Source organism: Anser cygnoides, chromosome 2, assembly GCF_040182565.1.
Source record: "Anser cygnoides isolate HZ-2024a breed goose chromosome 2, Taihu_goose_T2T_genome, whole genome shotgun sequence".
Classification (NCBI taxonomy): Eukaryota; Metazoa; Chordata; class Aves; order Anseriformes; family Anatidae; genus Anser; species Anser cygnoides.
In genome coordinates this window covers 105,605,086-105,617,263 of record NC_089874.1, presented here as the reverse complement: position 1 = coordinate 105,617,263, position 12,178 = coordinate 105,605,086, and the positions used below count along the sequence as shown (strand labels likewise).

Below are 12,178 nucleotides of genomic sequence, written 5' to 3'. Positions count from 1 at the left end.
ACAATCCACTACATGGCACACCTGAAATCTGTAAAGGTGAGGAGTTGGGGAACAGGTAAATGCCCTGCAGACTTCATTATATTCTAGTTAGTAATTAGGACAGAATACTTGAATAGTAAGCAGCCCTCTGAAGCCAAGGGACTTATTCTGCTGTGCTGCAAGAGATTTGCTCTGCATTCCTGCAAAACAGAAAGAAGATTCTGATGCCCTTTTCAGAACTAAGAATTTTCAGCTTTCGACATTTATCTAAATTCTTTTACAATCATTGCCTTCTTTATTCTATGGTTGTGATAATTCTGTGTTCAAACCTTTCAGAAAGAAACTGAAGATGCTGGAATAGCAGAATGGAAAAGAACAGTTATTATTCCTTTCTCCTACTGCCACTTTTTTCATTGTAAATGTGCTTTCTGCAGGGAGAGGTGAATTCCTCCCCTGCTAAATAAATGTATAGACTTTTAAAAATAGAATAAACTGAGCATGGTTTAAAAGAAAACTGTATTTTTGCACACCTTTAATTAACAATATAAATATTTTCAATATAATAACATTTTTATAGTGGCCATAAGACACTCCAAAATGAACACTCAATGGTGGTAATTTATGCCGAGTTGCATTGATGGTGACTTATCCTTCAGCCTCATGGCTAGCAGCAGCACAATAACTATGAATTAATGCAGTTACTGTTTATGTCTTACCATACCTTATTGCTTAATTAAAAATCCACCTGTTTATTAAACTGGAGAGATGAAACTTCATCCTCTACATGCCTGAATGAGTCTTTGAGCAGCACAAAAGTCGCTTTCAACTTTCCACATTTCAAGCCTCTCACTGTAACTATTCACACAGAGATTTGTTGACTGCTCTTGAATACAGTTGCTTCTTTTGCACTGTGGTAATCCATGTATTTGCAGGATAATGAGTTGTGGGAATGCCTGGATTCTGCATTCCTACCTTTCTTCTAAGCTGTCAACTGCCATAATAAAACACCTCTCTGGAAATACACCCTAAATAAGTATTTCTGACACAGCAATATAATTTTCTCTCAGTATTTTACAATGAAACAGCACTGACAATGACTCACAGAGCCACGACTTCCAGAAGAAACAACATTTTTCCCACATTGTTGGTTAGGTAATGTACACTTGAGGCTAGAAGACAAAAGCTACTTACAGCAATAAAGTTAACACACACACTACAAAATTATTCCAAATCTCAGGAGATGAGCTGATTAAAAGAAAAATTTAAAAAAAAAATGGTATACCTGAAGTAAAACTAGTATTTCGAATAGATTTCAAAAATAAGTTCATGTAATTAATAAAGATATGTTACTGCTAGTGGCATTGCTTTGTCATGGCTTAATACTTTTAGAAGCTTATACTGACTATAATTGTATCATCCTGAAAATTGTTCATTGGTTGTTTAGACTTTCTATCACTTTTCTTTAAATACTTTTTTTTCCTAATTTACAGGATATTTTCCTCTTCATCTCCATTTTAAGAAGATATTACTGATTACAAGTTATACTTCCTGCCCTACCCTATCCTATTCTTTAGTATTCCTTTACTATGATTCCTGGGAAAAATAAATAAATAAATAAAAATTGCTGGAGTACTGTCTACAACTGGGAAATCCATCACATTATACAGCAATACCTTTACCCATCCATTCTTCTTAAGTAGTCAAGTATCCACATGAGATTTTTTAATCTTATTTTGCAGCTAGGTAGCTGCAGATAACTACATAGCATCTGAACTACAGGGGGATGGGGAAAGATGTTGACCCCCATGAGGTTACTGTCAAAGTGGAAAGTCAGTTTTCATTTTAATCTTTGTAACTCTTCAAAATTAATGTAATTGTCCATTTACATCTTCCTTCAGTGAGTTGTCCACATCAATGAGATTACAAGATGACAGATTTATTTCCATTATTGCTTCAGTATGAAACTTATCACTACTTTTATAAAATTATGAGCTCTGTATGTTCCTATGTTTTTGTCCTAAATGTCCATTACTAAAAGTCTTTCACTGGATAATGCTTTGAGTACATTATCAAACTTTTTTGTAATGAATCATGCAGAGTTGAGATATATTTTTTATTTGCCTAATCAGTATCGCACTTTTCAATTTTCCTAGATCATTACCCCTTGTACATGTCAGAATACTTCTGGGGCCTATGAATTTTGCCAACAATTCAAAAAAATGTAAAAAAATTACTTGCAAGCAAATTATTCCTTTCTGCCTGAAATATTTGGTAAAATTTAGTAAAATTTTGGTAAAATTTGTAGAGAGGCATTTGATATTATGATTTTTTTTTTTTTTTTCTCAATACATACCCTGGTTAATATCAGAGTGATCAGAATAGCCCACTTAGTCATATTTGTGGCTATGTGAGGGACAGAATATCGAAATAACTGGATTTGAAATAAAGTATCTAGAAGCTCATATAGATCCTAGTGGTGTTTCATATATATATATATATATATTTAATGCTACAAATTGTAATTATAATTAGTGCAGATATTGCCAGATAGAATTAGCTAATGTTTCCAGTTCTGAAGCTATATACATCTGCTGATAATTTTGCCAGACTTTTTGTATCTGGAATGAACTGTGCATGTTGTATCTATTTGATTACAACTTTTGACAGAAAATAATCCACAACTTCCATAAATGCGTTTAGAGGAAAAAAAAAAAGTGTAGAAAAGGGGCTATGAATGCCTCTTTTTAAGAGACAGTATTATTTCCATAATTTGAATGAGGCCTTTGAAATAGACAGTCCTTCTTTTTGGATCTGTGGTCAGGGCAGGGTATCAGTAAACAGCTTTTCAAATTACTGCCAGTTCTTGTCTACAAAAAAAATGCCACTCCACACTTCCACACCATTTTTTAAATCCAACAATAAAATTCACATACAGTCAGGAGAGACTATTAATGATTTTCTACTAAATTGTGAAGCTGAGTTTCATGGGGTTCAGAGAGGAGCTACAGTTTCTGTTTTCTGACCAGCTGTGTACCTCCAGAGAGGTAGTAGCCAGAACTGAGCTGAACTTCTGCTGCTTCACATGATGGACATGATTCACTGATAGGCCTTAAAAATGAGACATGTTTCTTCTTGATTTAATTGCTTTCCTGAAAGCTTAAGAACAGTAAGGAAAGAAAGAAGACTTAGAAGACAGAGCATTAGAGAATTTGTGTGAGAATATTTTAAAAGACAGAACAGCCCTTTTCTCAAAGATAACATCTTCTCAGCTCAAACGTAACAAAACAAAAGAAAAGAATGACCATAAAAATAAATAAATAAAATAAATGAGATGAAAAGGAGGGTACTTAAGCAGAAGAAGCCAACCTTTGTGTGAGAACAAGAGAATTACTTTAATGCTGAAATCTAGAGCTATTTTTGGAGTGTTTTAAGCTGCATTCGGCCTACTGACAATGTGTTAGGATAAGAACAGTTTCATTTCCACTTATAGTAAGCAAGCTGTTCCAAAAAAATGGCTGTGCACGCTTTTGACTGACAGTGATTACAGTAATGTAGAGGCAATCTTTGTTTTTAAAAACTCTTTCTGACATTAATAAGTAATATATTTTATAGGCAAAGGCTTTACATTTACAAGACACAGAGAAAATAAATTAGTGACTATGGTGAATTTGCCTCAAAACATGTTCTTTTCCAGTGGACTGAATCAGTAACAATTTGTCAAAATATTTTTGTTTCCTTTTCAGTTATTCATCCAAATAAGCAATAGTTAGGACCCAGATACCTCACAATTTTTAGTTATTTTTTATAACATAGGTTTGCAAAAATCTAAGAACTGTACTGTTCCTCGGAAAGAAATAAAAAATTTAAAGCAGACAAAAAAAAAAAAAAAAGGAACCACAAAAACAAAAAAACACTGCCTCTTGGCAACATTTAAGCATTCCTCCAGAAGTGGGAACAAGTGTGTTGCAGTTAGCAGTCCTAGCAGATATTTCAGGTTTGGCATCACTCTCCAGGCACTCAGCCAATCACTTTGTAGCCTGAAGGTATAAACAGACAGACTGCAGAGGGGATTTACAGAAGTACTTGAACTACAATATCATAGGTGACAATAGAGAACACAGATAGATGGGATAAAGAGAAAGCCACTGCTAATAATCTGCCTCAAGGAAGGGATTTTAAATTCATTTTGCTTTTCTATTTTTTCTGTAATTGCTACCTATTAGTAGTGGAAGAAAGAAACTATATTGTTAGGTATTCTTTTATTGCATAGTTCACGGAGAGGATTTCTTGTAGCACTTGGAAGACCATTTCCTTCCCAAGTCACACCATGTAAAAGATGAATGATAAACAGTGATCATAATGAAAATAATGTTCTCTAATGATTTTGAAGTGAGGTAGCTAATAACAGAGTGGTAATTCATTACTATTTTCATGTCTTTCAATAAAGAATCTGAAGCAAGACAGACTCATAACCTTGTGTATCCACCTTTTTGTCACAAATTGAATTAGCTTTGTGGATAATTCTGTAAAAGACATTAATAAGTTACTTACTAGACAGATTTTACTAGTAGATGAAAAGGTACAAGTTGGTTTTCTGATAAAAAGTATTGTTTTTTTTTTTTGAATATTGTTATCTTTGCTTTGACTCAGATATGCAGATGGGGGAATTGAGCTGAAATGATGCTGAAAATGTTATGAATTTGAATTTCTAATGATGTATTGGATTGTTTCATGGGAAGACTCATACGGAGTGATTGCTGGGCCCAGCTGGGCCCTCCAGTGCAGTTTTTGGAGCTGGTTGGAACTGGCTGGAACCAGCTGGAACTCATTGTGTTCGTCATGGGGCAGCCGAGGCCTCTACTCAGAGGCCACCCTCTGCCAGGAGGAGACCTGCCAGCGCTCAGGCACCTGCACCTGATGCAGGCACATCATGTAACATTATGAAAATAACAAATAAAATCACGTACATTTACTTAGTATAATACCAAGCATTGAGAACCATTACAAATAACCAACAGCTATAGTATGTGAGAAAGACATGAGATAGCTTTATATAGAATCAATAAAGAACAAAGAAATAAAAGTCTATTACATTCAAAGTTGGTAAGGATCTTAAATATTTAATTCAGATAGTCTGAAATGATGACTTTATCCTTGGCAGGAAATAGCTTGATAGATTAATTTAAAACCTAGACAGAGGATATGGAATACCAGAGCAGAATTTTCTTTGGAAATGCTTTTTTCTCATTTCACATCTTACCACAGCAGCAGTATATAAAATGATCCTTGCCATGATAGTTTTGGTAACAATCTGTATGGAATTTGAAATTATTTAACAAACAAAAACAAACAAACAAAAGCACACAAAAATGCTGAGCAAAGAATGAGAAACTATCAAAAGTCCCATGAGATGAGCAAATGCCATCAGGACGTCAATACCATCTAGATGAAAAATGATTTGAGATTTCTTGTTTATTACAAACTAAGAGAGACTTTAGCTGAGACTTTAGATGACACTTTACCTCATCTGCAAACAAAAGAATACAAAACTGTATGGAGCATGGAGGAGCTCAGAAGCAGATGAACACTAACTGTATTCAAAGACTAGTGAAAAAGTACCTCATCCTTTCAATGCTGGTTTCATTCTACTATTTTGAACAGTTAGGAATTCCAAGGAAGTGTAAAGAAATCTTATTGTTAGCCAATTTATTTTGTTTTTTAAGTTCATTTTATTACAACAATGTCCTGTTCATTCCTGTCTGTATATTTATTTTGCTCTTGTGCACAAAATGGTAATCATAAAATTATGTCTACTTGAAGTTGTCAACCTGTTTGTCATTATTTCTTGAGGGAATCTCCGAAGGTAAGAACACTGAAGAAATAAACACTGAAAAATGTTTATCCTTTCCCCAAAAGAAGTACTATCTTGTCTCAGCTTCTCATTGTTATTGGTTTATGAGTTACTCATCACCTGAGTTTATTATTAAGCTCATGTTAAAGCTTCACAGAGATATAACACAAATGCAAAGATTTTCCCGATTACAGGGAATTAGTGTTTGTATTTCTATAACATTATCCAATTAGAACCAAATGTTGTGATAAGAATTGAATAAGAATTGAGAAAAGGAAGAAAGATGCTTTTGATTCATATTTTTCCACAACATAAACTTAAAATGAAAGAGAATTAAGGCATCTTTAAGTAGCAAGGTTAAGTATTCTCCAAGTCAATCTAAGATTATTTTTAGATCAACACAATTTAATAGGTATGAAGTTAAAATACAGTGGAGGGTTTTTAGAGAGGAAAGACTACATCCTTTAAAAGCAGCTGGGGCTATCTATTTCTTAAGGACATGATTTTGTTCACAGAATCTTATCATAGAATCATTTAGGTTGGAAAAAACCTCTAAGATCATCAAGTCCAACCATTAACTTAGCACTGCCAATATTAATAATAATATTTGTATACAGTCTCCCCCCAAAATGCACAATGACATTATAACATTTACTTATAATACTGTTTACATTAGTAAAAAATAAAGCTAACTTCAAAAAGGCTGCATAAGCAACTCACAGAGTAGCACGAATGGGACATGCACAATTCAGCAATGTCCTTGTAGAAAGCTTCACCTCTCTGATTGAGCTATGGAGGTCCTGGCCTGGTCACGTCCCCTCTCTGGGTCTGTCCATTGCATGTCTCCCAGACAGACAGGAGACACCCCTCCTGGTCCAACCATGCTGCCTACCCCATTGTGACATGGGCCACCACCAATGTTCTGCCCACTGTGACATGGCCACCGCATCACCAGGGTGGTGCCAGGAGCTGGTGGCATCCTGGTGTGACATGGCCACGACATCATCAGGGCTGCTGTAGCACTGCAACATGGCTATCACCTCCCACCATTCAAGCAAGAAGAAACAATCACATAATAAAATAATAATAATCAATTGATAATGCTGGGGATAATGCTGCCTCTCCTACGCTGCTGGAGTACTCAGATTTGATATTGCAAATTTTAATTTTCTGAATTTTAGAAACAGCAGTCTCCTACTAAATACTCATTGACTAATTTCCATACAGAAGCAGCTAGAAGAGCATTTTGAACATATCAGTTCTGAATTTGGCCTATAGAGTTGCAAATATAGAGCATATTTTTCACTTCTATATAGTTAAATTGACTGTACCTATACCTTAAGCAGCTAATGTATTACAAGTACTGACTATCAGTCTGACTTGTACCATCTCAATTCTTACCAATCTTTACAGTCACATCCACTATTTGCTTTTCTGTTTAAATGCAACTAATATGTAGTCATACTTCCAACAACTTTACAGCTTAAATTAAAACAAAAAATCACCTTTTTAAAATTAGGAAATTATTAATATTTTATTTTTATCTTGTTTTTCATGTTTATAACCTTTATAGTATATTTCAAATTTAAAATGGAAAATACTCTACTTATGGAATCTGTTCTCCATATATAGACCATAGCAACTGCAGTGCTTTTGAAACTGAAAATTGCTTGTTTCATTTTCCTTTTGAATAAGATTTGTTCTATTTTCTGAAATTAATGGATAGCCATATATAACATAGTCAAAACTAGGTCTTAAGTTTAGAACTTCAAGCTTTACCCCCAAAGTCATGACACTATTCTAAGTGTTACTGTTTTAGGGCTGTCTTGTGGTTTTTAACACTTAAGGAGAATTTCTTACAGAGTGAAAATGTGTTAGATATAGTACATATGAAGCACCTTGATTGGGTGTCAGACTTTTTTTTTTTTTTTCCTCCATATGAATAGAAACAAACTTTCCCATAATAAGCAATGTGAAACTGACTGCTGTGAAGATCTGGGGGGCTGCAGTCTATTTCACAGTGCTATCAGTACTAAATGGAAAGTGTTTATGCATAAGCATAACAATTCACAGCAATTTCTTTTTACCACAACGGGCACCCGGTAATGTGTGACTGCAAGGTGAGACACTGTGAATGTGAAAAGCAGTTTTCCAGTGAAGCTCTGAGTATCTTGTTTATTTGCCCTTAATTTCAAGTACTAGTATTACTAGAAGTGTGTGTTTATAGTATGATATTTTAAGGTAAAAATTGGCTTCAAATGTTAAGAAAGTTTCATATGTTAAATGTATATGTAAATGTATTCATGTTTCATATGTTAAAGAAAGCTTTTTACAAGTATTTTCATATTTGGGTTTTGTTTGTTTGTTTGTTTTATGTTTTATACTGTGCATACATATATTGCATACTGTGCTATAGAAATAGATAAAATATTACTACTGAGAATAATGATTTTTTTTCCTCAAAAAAAATGTCCTGCAAAGAGAATTCTCAGTACAAAATTGTGAGACTATGAGAAAATGAAAACTTGAAGTATGAATAGATGACCACCTAGCTAAATGTTTTGTTTTTTTTTTTAAGTTTTAACTATATGCTTAAAAAAAGACTAAAAAAAATAAATTAATAAAATCTGTATTCTAGTACATATTATAATAATACATTAATATTATATATAAGAAATATTTAAAGAAATAAAATCTATTATAAGTAGTGTAAATGCAGTATTGCCACAATGAGCTGTATTAGGTTATTTAAGTTTTCTGAATGCACATCATTTTTACTTTTTTTTTTTTTTAACTTTCTGATTTTAGACACATTAGAGATTATTTATAAGCTTTGGTCTATTTCACCATGATTCCCAGAAGACTGGGAAAATTTAACTGAACATCTATTATAAATATTGCTGAAACTTTGAATTTTTTGTTCTTGTCATTCTATGACAACAGACAAAATTTATATATATATTTCTCCTTTAAGATTCATGAGTTTAAGTAACAGTAAGTTACTTTTGGTAAGAAGAGAATGATTACTCAAGCAGGAATCTATGTTCATACCTTGTTGTAAAGCCCAATGTGTTGACTGAAGAATTTAATTTTAACACACATTTCTTCTACAATGCAAATGATGTAATTATGTTTTATGTCCTTTCATAAGGAAACTAAGTAGACTCTTTGAACAGCTCATTACTTTTAAATATACAAGGTCTTCAGGAGCATTACAGTAACATTAGAATAACCACCAAATTGTGGCATTCTTATTTTAAAGCAAAGAGAGGAAGACAAATTTATCATTTTTTATGCAGTAAGTGTTCTATCCATTTCTTTAGTAAGGATATCAAACAATATCAAACCAATGCTTTTGTTCCTTTTTCTTTATTTATTTAGTTATGGAAGTGTGTTTACTTTTAGCCTACTGTTGTATAAAAGTATGGAAATAATCAATCAATAACTGCCAGATAAAATTCTTTAAAGTATGAAGTTGTATCTATCAATGCATCTAAATGATATTGATCTTATGATAGTACAAGCCTTAATGAGTTAGTTTACCTGTGTGTTATTAATACAGGAGCAGTTTAATGGGGAAATATTTCTGTACATGAAATATAAACACAGTGCTTAAGCTTCAGAGAAACACTTCAATATACCTGCACATTTACAGATAATGAGACTATAATAAAGTTGAGATCATACGAAAAAATGTTCAATGTTGTTTTTACATTATTTAAATTACTTTTCCTGATGACTTATATGTTTAGAACTACTCAGAAGTCTCAGGTTCTTAAACATTGTTATGACAAACATAAAAACATTCATTTTCAATATATTGAACATTCAATATATTTTATTTGTGCTAAATGTAATTAAAAATAGATCAGATCATGTGAATTTACTATGGAAACTTTTTTTTTTTTTTAATTTATTATTATTACACAGGCAAAAGCCAAAATCTTTCTATATGGTGGTAAGCATTGATGAATAACATATATCCTTACCCAGAAATTACTATGACTTTTGTGCAAAAAAGGGTTCTGTAATCAATCTGTATAATAACTTTACTGACATATAGTTATGTATTTCCTCTCCCGTGACAATTTGTGGCCCTGATTTTCCAGTATATTTATGCCATAAAGTGTCCACTCTGCTATGATAACTTTCATTAATTCCTTGTATTAGCTGTGCGGTTGGGAGTCTGTAAGTTTGTGACTTCACAGAATGAAAAGAATGAAAAGAAATACAAAGGTAAAAATGTTATTACATGATTATTATTTTGGCAGCCATTAGGTTAATCAAAACCCAATATTTTAAACTATATTTGTATTTATGGAAATGCATACATGTATGTACAAACATTTACATAGAAGTAAAATTCTGTTTTATACATGAACCTTCTTAAAAACATTTCTCTGAAGGCTGACAACAGGAGTCTTTTGTGGTAAAACAGAATATAGGCATATTTTTGGATGAATAAATATTATTAAAAGCAAACAGTTGGAACTTAGGAGGCCTGGAGAAAGTTAGAAAAGTTTGTGCCATTTTTGTACACAGAAATAGAAGAAAACTCAGTTAAATTACTTTAAGAGTGGAAAATATCTGTGTTCTTATCTATAGTATTTTATCCTTAATCCCTTATATTTACCAAAAGTACCAAGTGAGTTTTATAACAGCTAGGAATGGAATATTTGCTACCAGTATGATAAGAACAACATTTTCCTCAGGGGGTGAATTTCAAAATGTTTCTCAGTTGAATAACCTGGATATGTTTCAGACAGAATGAACAGGCAACTAAAGACAACTAGAGGTTCATTATAATTTAGAAAACTGTCTAATTTTAAGTCAAATAGTTCTGTTACTAGGCAGAATAGCAACCATAATAAAATAATATTCATATGCTAATCACCTTGAACAGATGTGACCAAACTGTAGAATGCCAAAACATAAAGCCTATTTCTTAACATATTTTTCCATTTTTGCAACCCAAGAACCTTTATAAGTGTAAAAATTGGACTTACATTTATGATGTGATGTCATTCCTATAATGAAAACAAGGACTAAACTTGTAATGGAGGATTTTTACAGAGGAAAGACTACATCCCTTAAAAGCAGCTGGGGCTATCTATGTCTTAAGAACATGATTTTGTTCAGAGAATCTTACCATAGAATCATTTAGGTTGGAAAAAAACCTCTAAAATCATCAAGTCCAACCATTAACTTAGCACTGCCAATATTAATAATAATATTTGTATACAGTCTCCCCCCAAAATGCATAATGACATTATAACATTTACTTATAATACTGTTTACATTAGTAAAAAATAAAGCTAACTTCAAAAAGGCTGCATAAGCAACTCACAGAGTAGCACGAATGGGACATGCACAATTCAGCAATGTCCTTGTAGAAAGCTTCACCTCTCTGATTGAGCTATGGAGGTCCTGGCCTGGTCACGTCCCCTCTCTGGGTCTGTCCATTGCATGTCTCCCAGACAGACAGGAGACACCCCTCCTGGTCCAACCATGCTGCCTACCCCATTGTGACATGGGCCACCACCAATGTTCTGCCCACTGTGACATGGCCACCGCATCACCAGGGTGGTGCCAGGAGCTGGTGGCATCCTGGTGTGACATGGCCACGACATCATCAGGGCTGCTGTAGCACTGCAACATGGCTATCACCTCCCACCATTCAAGCAAGAAGAAACAATCACATAATAAAATAATAATAATCAATTGATAATGCTGGGGAGGGGAATTAAGTAGCTGTAGCAGCAACTTAAAGAACAGCAGCTTGGGAAAGGTAAAAGGAATTAAAAGTGGCAGGTCCTATCCACTTCCCAATTTTAAAGATTCATGCTGTTGCCCGTTGTTGAGAATTGTGGGCTCGAAGGCTAAGTTCTGGAAGGAAAATGCTTGTCAAGTTGGCTACAGGTAATATTTCATACATTTGGTATTAAAGATATTAAAGGTATTTGCATACAAAAGAGTATGCAGATGACTATACATCTGTATGTCTCCAAAAGTCTTCATACAAGACTGCAATAAATCCTAACTTTTAAGTTGTTCTTGCGTATTTGCTGACAGCATATTGTGAACCACAGAAAATCAAATACCGTGTTAGCATGGGGTATATTGCCAAGAGTATATGTACATACAGGCATACAATATTTATGGGAGATACCTTACATCTGCTAGCTTGGAATTCATGTGTAGATATATTCACTGTCATACTTAAGGAATAAGTGGAATAGGATGCCTGATTTGAAAACCTGGAATTACTGTCTAATCAAGTTGACACTAAGACTATGAAGTCTCAAGCTTGGGTCAGAGTTCTTCAGGGTGAGGGCTTTCTTCCAGGAC

General features: G+C 33.6%; 1 long non-coding RNA gene across 1 annotated transcript; it reads right to left on the bottom strand.

Moving 5' to 3' along the window:
* Positions 1 to 8,122: 8,122 nt before the first annotated feature.
* On the bottom strand, positions 8,123 to 11,718 carry LOC106034979 (uncharacterized). Its single transcript, XR_001206451.3, has 3 exons — positions 11,178 to 11,718; positions 10,837 to 10,857; positions 8,123 to 9,416 (listed from the first exon to the last, which is right to left on the bottom strand). It is a non-coding gene; the product is annotated as an uncharacterized lncRNA (long non-coding RNA).
* Between the last annotated feature and the right edge of the window lie 460 nt (positions 11,719 to 12,178).